This window comes from Pinus tabuliformis, chromosome J (genome assembly GCF_031772625.1).
Source record: "Pinus tabuliformis cultivar Carrire ecotype Pingquan chromosome J, CPIR1, whole genome shotgun sequence".
Classification (NCBI taxonomy): domain Eukaryota; kingdom Viridiplantae; phylum Streptophyta; class Pinopsida; order Pinales; family Pinaceae; genus Pinus; species Pinus tabuliformis.
In genome coordinates this window covers 694,906,971-694,917,160 of record NC_142295.1, presented here as the reverse complement: position 1 = coordinate 694,917,160, position 10,190 = coordinate 694,906,971, and the positions used below count along the sequence as shown (strand labels likewise).

Here is a 10,190-nt window from a genome sequence, read left to right as displayed (position 1 = left end):
CGTCAGGTATTTTGTCGTAGAGCGTGCCGGACTGAGTATAAACTAAGTCCAAATACTGTGCACGAGCGATAACTTGCTCCTCTGTTACGACTCCCCCCTTGGCCACATCTTCCGTTATAGCAGGAAGTAACGACTTTATAAACCATTCAGCTAACAGCTGATCGGGAACATATGTTTTCACCATCCTACGACGACGACGCCACTCATGTATATGATCAGATATATGGGTGGCAGTTGTCTGTTTGAAGTTGGTTAATATTTCTGTTCCCGTTTCATACCTTATCAGTAATTGAAAATGGGTTAAGAAAGTCGTGGCTAGGGAACTAAAATTGTCGAAAGAGGCTCTAGGTAATTCAATATACCATTTAGCCGCTGGACCTGTCAATGTCCTCTGAAAAAGGCGAAGCCTTATCGAATCGTCGTTTAGGGTGTTCGACGAAGACCAGAGATGAAAAGTCATCACGTGATTCGACGGGTCTTCACCTGGATTTCCATTGAATTTAGGAATGTCAGATGGAAGTTTATGAGGAATCGCTGGCCACCAAGGGGCATAAGCAATCGGATCGTTGGTTAGCCGGTGTAAATCGGGTAACTCTAAAGTCGCCACGAATGGTAACTGTTGATTCAGGTTAGGCGAAGCATAACCAGGGTACGATGGAATCGCTTAAGCAATGGGCCTTTGCATACCAGCATAATGTAATTGATGTTGGTATGACTGATACGGTTGGTGGACTTGACCACTGTAAAGTGGTTGGTTTTGACCGTTTTGGATATACGGTTGTCCACTGTTCGCAAAGATCTGCTGCTCAGAACCTTGATATACCTGCTGGAATTGCGGTTGTTGGTATTACACAAGCCATGGTTGTGAAGCCATGTTTTGTTGTGCTATGCTAACCGTTGGACCAAGGTGTGGGGTAATTGTACCCGTTTGGACCTGTGTCGCCCCACCAGTTGGCGATTGTGGTTGTGACCCATGTTCAAGGGGCTGTTGCATTACAACCTGAGATATCTGAGGTTGACATGCAACAGGCATTGCTTGAACTTGTGGCACTGTTACAATGGCCGGTGTGGTTGGGATGTTCGTCATAGGTACACACTGTTGCATAGAATATACAACCCTTGGTTGTTGAGGTAGCATAGGTACCCAATTACTTGATGCAATTCCAGTATAACCTGAATACTGTTGTGAACTCACGTATGGGTACCCTCCCGGAGGGGGTAATGAAAGGGCATACTGCCCCCCATACGGTAGCAATCCGGAACTCAAGGGGATTGATTGTCCTTGGGGACTGGATTGCCCAAATTGACCTCCAAATGGATCAATTTGGCGAGTCTCAACATAAGAGTTGCCAGGTATTACTCTGGATGAACAAACTGGAACGGACCATACTGTCGAAATAGTCCCTTGGTGGACTCCTTCTAGCTGTTGTGAGCTAGTTGGGACAGCTGGTATGCCGGCAAACATTGTCGGAGTGACGGCAGGGGCTTCTGCTGTCGCTGTGTCATTTGACACAGTCCTAGATGATGACGGTTGTTCAGACATTTTAAGTCTATCCAATAGATTGCCTAGCGATTCTACAGGAACTTCCACTTGTGGTGGTGTTAGACTCCGTCTCATGTCAGAGATTGATTCTTCTTCAAAACAGGGTTTTGAAGAAGAAATCATTTAATGTGTTGTTTAAATTTATGTAATTTATTCTCTAGCTCTTCAAAAGGCAGCAGCGACTTCAAAGCTCCTATCCCTGCATGAGCACAATTCAGAATATCATCAGCAATCAGAGGCATTACAGTAGTATCTCATTCTGCACTGAAATAGGATTTGGGAAAAGGTCCAAGGTTGGCAGAGAATTATTAGAAACTTCTGTAATGGTTTTGGTGGACACAATCAAGTCCCAAACTTTATCATTGGCTGGAGCAGCTGTAGAGGCATTAGGTTATGTATGTTTGCGGGGTCATCTGACTGATTTTGGGCAGGAATATCAATTCCATAATGCCTGTGAACCTGCAGAGATGGAGCCATTAACAAAGGGAATACATGAGGTAAAAACTTCCATGGAGGAAGTGTCTGGACAACATTCAAATGATGGATTTGTAAGCTCTTTAATTGAGCGTATGAAAGAATTGCTTGGTTCAAATGATATCAAGGTGGTCCAAAAGGTTGTGATTGCATTTGGTCATATTTGTCATGGAGATACATCCCCGAGGCTTGTGGACATGGCCCTTGATGCACTTTTCAGTTTGTGCAGGTCAAAGGTTGAAGATGTGTTATTTTCTGCAGGAGAAGCTTTGGCGTTTGTTTGGGGTGGGGTGCCTATTAGTGTTGATGAGATACTTAAGTCAGGCTATACTTCTCTTTCTACATCTTCAAATTATCTCACAGGTGAAATTGCTCCACAACGATTTACTGATAGTACGGCTGTAGAAACTGAGGTTATAAATGGCCGTGCAAAAGCTAGAGAGAAAATAACAAAAAAGTTATTTGATGACCTTCTATATAGTAACAAAAAGGAAGAGCGCTGTACAGGTTCTGTTTGGTTGTTGTCATTAACGACTTACTGTGGGCAGCATCCAAAAATCCAAGAACTGCTTCCTGCAATTCAGGAAGCCTTTTCTCATTTACTAGCAGAGCATAATGAACTCACACAAGAGATGGCTTCACGTGGCATGAGCATTGTCTATGACCTTGGCGATTCTAATACAAAGAGTGAACTAGTCCAAGCTCTTGTCAGTACATTGACCGGCACAACAAAGAGGAAACAAGTTGTCAAGCTGACAGAGGATTCTGAAGTGTTTGAAGAGGGAAGCATTGGAGAAAGACCTGGCGGGGAGAAACTAAGCACATATAAGGAACTCTGCAGTCTAGCAACTGACATGGGCCAACCTGATCTGATTTATAAGTTCATGGATCTGGCCAATTATCAGGCCTCTCTGAACTCTAAACGTGGTGCCGCTTCTGGATTTTCTAAAATTGCAAAGCAAACTATGGGTTTCGCTTCTCAATCTGTACAAGACCGCCAGGGCCAAAACTCAGGGTTTCGAATATGATCATGTAACTGTTAATTACCAAAGCGCCATTGATATTTGTACATGAACCCTCACACACTCAAGTTAAGGCATTCACATCTTGATACCTTTTGTTGATCGTATTGCTTATGCGCATTCTTTGAAAGAGGAAGCTATTCCTATTTCAGATCAGTCGGCAATTACAAAAGACAATGTCAGTTGCTCCCAAGGATGAACATGAAGCACAGATTCAGCGTGCTCTTGAGCGGGGCATTCCAGAAATTTTAGGTGATTATTGGAACGCAAAGGCTTGTATTCCCAAAGCAATGTATATGATGTGGTACATTGTGCAAGATGTAGGGTGCACTGGCATGGAGATGGCGGAAAACCTTTACTAGAGATCAACAAAATTCTTAGACCGGGCGGATATTTTATATGGTCTGCAACTCCAGTTTATCGAGATGACTGAGCACATCGTGATGTATGGACAGCTGTAATAACGTTGACAGAGTCTATGTGCTGGAAACTTGTTCTGAAAACCATGGCTAAAACAGGGGTTGGAATTGCCATCTATCAGAAACCTACTTCAAGTTCGTGTTATATGCAGAGGAAACAACAAGATCCTCCTTTATGTCAAGAGGATGACAGATCCGATGCTGCCTGGTATACATCACTGCAAAGATGCATTCATCAGATACCTAGTAAAAGTTCTGTTCATGGTTCTGTGTGGCCATCACATTGGTCATTACGACTTGAAAAGGAACCATTATGGCTGAAGTATAAACTAAGAAGCACAGATGGTTCAAGTAGAGGCTTCCAAAAAGACACAGCATACTGGAGGGATGTTGTACAAAAATTGTACTGGCATGATATAAGTATCGATTGGTCAATCATCCGAAATGTGATGGATATGAGAGCCGGTTTTGGAGGGTTTGCCGCAGCTCTTATTGAGCAACCAGTTTGGGTAATGAATGTCATTCCAATTGATGGGCCAGACGCACTACCCTTGATATTTGAGAGAGGCCTGTTTGGGGTTATCATGATTGGTGTGAAGCGTTCAACACTTATCCGCGCACATACGATCTCCTCCATGCAGACCATCTCTTCAGTGACTTAACATTAAGGTGTAATTTGGTTGATACCATTTTAGAAATGGATAGAATCCTGAGGCCACAAGGATGGGTTATAATGCGTGATACTGCCATGATTGTCAAGCAGTTATTGCCTATCATGCAATCCTTACATTGGCGCACCAATATTAAAATCACGCAGACGGAAGAAAATCTTATTGTTGCCCAGAAGGGTAGTTGGCGTCCTGAGATAAATAAAGGTCCTCGCTTGATTGAGAGATGGAATTAAGGATTTAAATTCGTTTTTTAACTAACCATGGAATGACCATTATGCCCCGGACGCACATAAAGCCATGCTCCAAGAGGCGGATCATGTCTGATAAAAGAGGCATTCAAACCATCACGATGTTTCAGTGATTTACTAATGATGCAGTGATTTTCTCCTATCTAAATGCGCTTCAAGGATCAGCTTTATTGGAAAAAATTGGTTTCAAGCAACGGGAAGAGCGAACAGTCATAGATTAAATGCCTATATTAAAACTAAGATATCCATCATAGCAGGAAAACAGGAACCGATAAGCTATTTTTTGACTGCAGTTGCAAAGTGGCAGGGAACAAGATTCGATTGCCTACATTTGTCTTCAGCAATGGAAATTGACACCTGTAATGTCACTAATGCCACCGCTTCATCAGTTTTCAACAGCTCGAGTAGAAGAAGGAGAGCATTTTTATTTTCAGAAGAGCTGATTGTTTTCAGTTAGATTATTTATTAATAATGATAAAATCTATTCCTGGTCTTGGGGTCGAGTTGTTTTTTCCCCAGTTGTGTTTATTTCATATATTTAAAAGAAAATTTTCATTTTGTAAGACAGAGGAGATTTTCTGAGTGCTGGAGTGCTGGAACAGAACTTTTCATTGTACAGTTTTTGGCAGAGAATTTAATGGAATTTCATAGCTCTGTTTGCTGAGATTCATGTGGTATGTCAATTTAACATTAGTTTTTCCTCTGTTACATATGTAAACCGTTGTGTTTCAATTCATTTCATGATCATTTCTAGTTGAGCAAATGAAGTGTTTAGGAAGGAATTCATAGTATTGTATGCTCCTCCTATAAATTTGCTCACGTTCAATGTTTTCTTCTGTTTAAGGAGGATTCAAAGTATTATTTGCCCTCCTTAGCTCCTCACCAGTCTTGCCATCCCATTTAAAAATCCAGATTTGGTGTTAAATTGCTTGCCTACCTTGCCTCAGTTAATAATCTATGTAGTCATTATATTTCTCTGTTCGAACTGTGATTTTGCCCATACAGCCCAGAAAAACCCCGTCATTAAAAACCCCCAAATCAACCTTTCCTTATCAGTTTACTAGCCTAATATCTTTGATCCTAATTGGTCAGCTCACCCCATTGAGAAAATACCTTGAGTCTGACCGGAGAGAGCCTTCTCCTTCCTCGTAGGGCTAGCTATGAGGTGTAATGGTTTGATGTAGCCTTGAAGGTTTACCTTCCTCAGCCTAGGGTGAAATCTCAAGCGCTAACATATTGGCGACCATACTGGGGAGAACAAACTTGTTTTTGGGTTGATGTGTTTGTTTCATAAGTCTTAGACGGAGCCTGAAGTCACGCTAGAAGCCTTCGAAAACGCTCTTGTTTTACATCAGCGTTAGTAGATAAACGCTGCTTCAGTCAATCTCCGTGAGCTTGTGAATACGACCACTTCGATTGCATTTTACCCCAGTACATATATCAAGTTCAGATCTGATGCTGATGGTGGACAACAGTCAGACACTTATGCAGGCTGAATCATTCACCTGGCGACTCCAACTTGATCCAGACATTCTAGTGCCTGTTGATATGTTCATGCAATGGTAGGGTATGTGGCAAACCCTGCACTGTGTGAAGCTCTAAACGAATTTAGAGAAAGCTTAGTGGATATTGAAATTAATGAAGAAGTTTTAAGTTTTTTCCTTCAATGTTTGAAATCTCCGAATTATCATCCTAGCGTCTGTGAGTTACTTGTTGAAAGAATCGAGAAGGAGATTCAAGATTTAGATGAGCAGATCCACTCTTATGATTTCCAAGACCCTAAAAAGTTTTTGGAAATCCTTCTTCCATCACAACAAGCAATAGCAGACTTGCCTATAGAGGTATACATTGACAATGTGCAGCTGGAAGCATGTGTTGCAGAGTTGGGGCAGCCAACAGAGTCCGGTGTCCATGATCCTATTGCGGTATACATGGACACATTTTTCAGGTTGATTGACAGATCAGGCTGTATTTTCCGTGACCAGGGTCATTATGAGCATGAAGGGCTGCCAGCAATTGCATCTGTGACTTCGTGGCAGCATTCTCAAGCGGCTTCATTATCAGGTTTACTTGAATGGTTAATATGGCATTTTAGCATTACCTGATCTATTATTTGTACAGCAGATTAGAGTAGGATTTGTAAATAAATAAACAGCCATAAGGGCACCATCTTGTTTTAGTTGGCTTGAAGGTTGTTTGAGTTCAGTTTCAGTTTGAATTAAGTCAAGAGTTGTGTTGATGATGACTCCATTGCCCAATGGGTGGAGGCACTGTCTGCTCTCCCAAAGTTCTCCGGTTCTTGGCACCTCCACGGAGCGGCAGCTGCCATCCCAAGTGGAGCCAATGTTAGACTCCGTCTCATGTCAGAGATTGATTCTTCTTCAAAACAGGGTTTTGAAGAAGAAATCATTTAATGTGTTGTTTAAATTTATGTAATTTATTCTCTAGCTCTTCAAAAGGCAGCAGCGACTTCAAAGCTCCTATCCCTGCATGAGCACAATTCAGAATATCATCAGCAATCAGAGGCATTACAGTAGTATCTCATTCTGCACTGAAATAGGATTTGGGAAAAGGTCCAAGGTTGGCAGAGAATTATTAGAAACTTCTGTAATGGTTTTGGTGGACACAATCAAGTCCCAAACTTTATCATTGGCTGGAGCAGCTGCAGAGGCATTAGGTTATGTATGTTTGCGGGGTCATCTGACTGATTTTGGGCAGGATTATCAATTCCATAATGCCTGTGAACCTGCAGAGATGGAGCCATTGACAAAGGGAATACATGAGGTAAAAACTTCCATGGAGGAAGTGTCTGGACAGCTTTCAAATGATGGATTTGTAAGCTCTTTAATTGAGCGTATGAAAGAATTGCTTGGTTCAAACGATATCAAGGTGGTCCAAAAGGTTGTGATTGCATTTGGTCATATTTGTCATGGAGATACATCCCCGAGGCTTGTGGACATGGCCCTTGATGCACTTTTCAGTTTGTGCAGGTCAAAGGTTGAAGATGTGTTATTTTCTGCAGGAGAAGCTTTGGCGTTTGTTTGGGGTGGGGTGCCTATTAGTGTTGATGAGATACTTAAGTCAGGCTATACTTCTCTTTCTACATCTTCAAATTATCTCACAGGTGAAATTGCTCCACAACGATTTACTGATAGTACGGCTGTAGAAACTGAGGTTATAAATGGCCGTGCAAAAGCTAGAGAGAAAATAACAAAAAAGTTATTTGATGACCTTCTATATAGTAACAAAAAGGAAGAGCGCTATACAGGTTCTGTTTGGTTGTTGTCATTAACGACTTACTGTGGGCAGCATCCAAAAATCCAAGAACTGCTTCCTGCAATTCAGGAAGCCTTTTCTCATTTACTAGCAGAGCAGAATGAACTCACACAAGAGATGGCTTCACGTGGCATGAGCATTGTCTATGACCTTGGCGATTCTAATACAAAGAGTGAACTAGTCCAAGCTCTTGTCAGTACATTGACCGGCACAGCAAAGAGGAAACAAGTTGTCAAGCTGACAGAGGATTCTGAAGTGTTTGAAGAGGGAAGCATTGGAGAAAGACCTGGTGGGGAGAAACTAAGCACATATAAGGAACTCTGCAGTCTAGCAACTGACATGGGCCAACCTGATCTGATTTATAAGTTCATGGATCTGGCCAATTATCAGGCCTCTCTGAACTCTAAACGTGGTGCCGCTTCTGGATTTTCTAAAATTGCAAAGCAAACTATGGGTTTCGCTTCTCAATCTGTACAAGACCGCCAGGGCCAAAACTCAGGGTTTCGAATATGATCATGTAACTGTTAATTACCAAAGCGCCATTGATATTTGTACATGAACCCTCACACACTCAAGTTAAGGCATTCACATCTTGATACCTTTTGTTGATCGTATTGCTTATGCGCATTCTTTGAAAGAGGAAGCTATTCCTATTTCAGATCAGTCGGCAATTACAAAAGACAATGTCAGTTGCTCCCAAGGATGAACATGAAGCACAGATTCAGCGTGCTCTTGAGCGGGGCATTCCAGAAATTTTAGGTGATTATTGGAACGCAAAGGCTTGTATTCCCAAAGCAATGTATATGATGTGGTACATTGTGCAAGATGTAGGGTGCACTGGCATGGAGATGGCGGAAAACCTTTACTAGAGATCAACAAAATTCTTAGACCGGGCGGATATTTTATATGGTCTGCAACTCCAGTTTATCGAGATGACTGAGCACATCGTGATGTATGGACAACTGTAATAACGTTGACAGAGTCTATGTGCTGGAAACTTGTTCTGAAAACCATGGCTAAAACAGGGGTTGGAATTGCCATCTATCAGAAACCTACTTCAAGTTCGTGTTATATGCAGAGGAAACAACAAGATCCTCCTTTATGTCAAGAGGATGATAGATCCGATGCTGCCTGGTATACATCACTGCAAAGATGCATTCATCAGATACCTAGTAAAAGTTCTGTTCATGGTTCTGTGTGGCCATCACATTGGTCATTACGACTTGAAAAGGAACCATTATGGCTGAAGTATAAACTAAGAAGCACAGATGGTTCAAGTAGAGGCTTCCAAAAAGACACAGCATACTGGAGGGATGTTGTACAAAAATTGTACTGGCATGATATAAGTATCGATTGGTCAATCATCCGAAATGTGATGGATATGAGAGCCGGTTTTGGAGGGTTTGCCGCAGCTCTTATTGAGCAACCAGTTTGGGTAATGAATGTCATTCCAATTGATGGGCCAGATGCACTACCCTTGATATTTGAGAAAGGCCTGTTTGGGGTTATCATGATTGGTGTGAAGCGTTCAACACTTATCTGCGCACATACGATCTCCTCCATGCAGACCATCTCTTCAGTGACTTAACCTCACTGAATTAACATTAAGGTGTAAGTTGGTTGATACCATTTTAGAAATGGATAGAATCCTGAGGCCACAAGGATGGGTTATAATGCGTGATACTGCCATGATTGTCAAGCAGTTATTGCCTATCATGCAATCCTTACATTGGCGCACCAATATTAAAATCACGCAGACGGAAGAAAATCTTATTGTTGCTCAGAAGGGTAGTTGGCGTCCTGAGATAAATAAAGGTCCTCGCTTGATTGTGAGATGGAATTAAGGATTTAAATTCGTTTTTTAACTAACCATGGAATGACCATTATGCCCCGGACGCACATAAAGCCATGCTCCAAGAGGCGGATCATGTCTGATAAAAGAGGCATTCAAACCATCATGATGTTTCAGTGATTTACTAATGATGCAGTGATTTTCTCCTATCTAAATGCGCTTCAAGGATCAGCTTTATTGGAAACAATTGGTTTCATGCAACGGGAAGAGCGAACAGTCATAGATTAAATGCCTATATTAAAACTAAGATATCCATCATAGCAGGAAAACAGGAACTGATAAGCTATTTTTTGACTGCAGTTGCAAAGTGGTAGGGAACAAGATTCGATTGCCTACATTTGTCTTCACCAATGGAAAGTGACACCTGTAATGCCACTAATGCCACCGCTTCATCAGTTTTCAACAGCTCGAGTAGAAGAAGGAGAGCATTTTTATTTTCAGAAGAGCTGATTGTTTTCAGTTAGATTATTTATTAATAATGATAAAATCTATTCCTGGTCTTGGGGTCGAGTTGTTTTTTCCCCAGTTGTGTTTATTTCATATATTTAAAAGAAAATTTTCATTTTGTAAGACAGAGGAGATTTTCTGAGTGCTGGAGTGCTGGAACAGAACTTTTCATTGTACAGTTTTTGGCAGAGAATTTAATGGAATTTCACAGCTATGTTTGCTGAGATTCATGTGGTAT

The 10,190-nt window shown here is 41.6% G+C and overlaps 2 pseudogenes; both read left to right on the top strand.

Moving 5' to 3' along the window:
- The first annotated feature begins 3,215 nt into the window (after nucleotides 1-3,215).
- Nucleotides 3,216-4,362, top strand: LOC149228714 (putative methyltransferase PMT22 pseudogene; annotated as a pseudogene).
- Nucleotides 4,363-8,336: 3,974 nt separating this feature from the next.
- On the top strand, nucleotides 8,337-9,497 carry LOC149228713 (putative methyltransferase PMT22 pseudogene; annotated as a pseudogene).
- The last annotated feature ends 693 nt before the right edge of the window (nucleotides 9,498-10,190 follow it).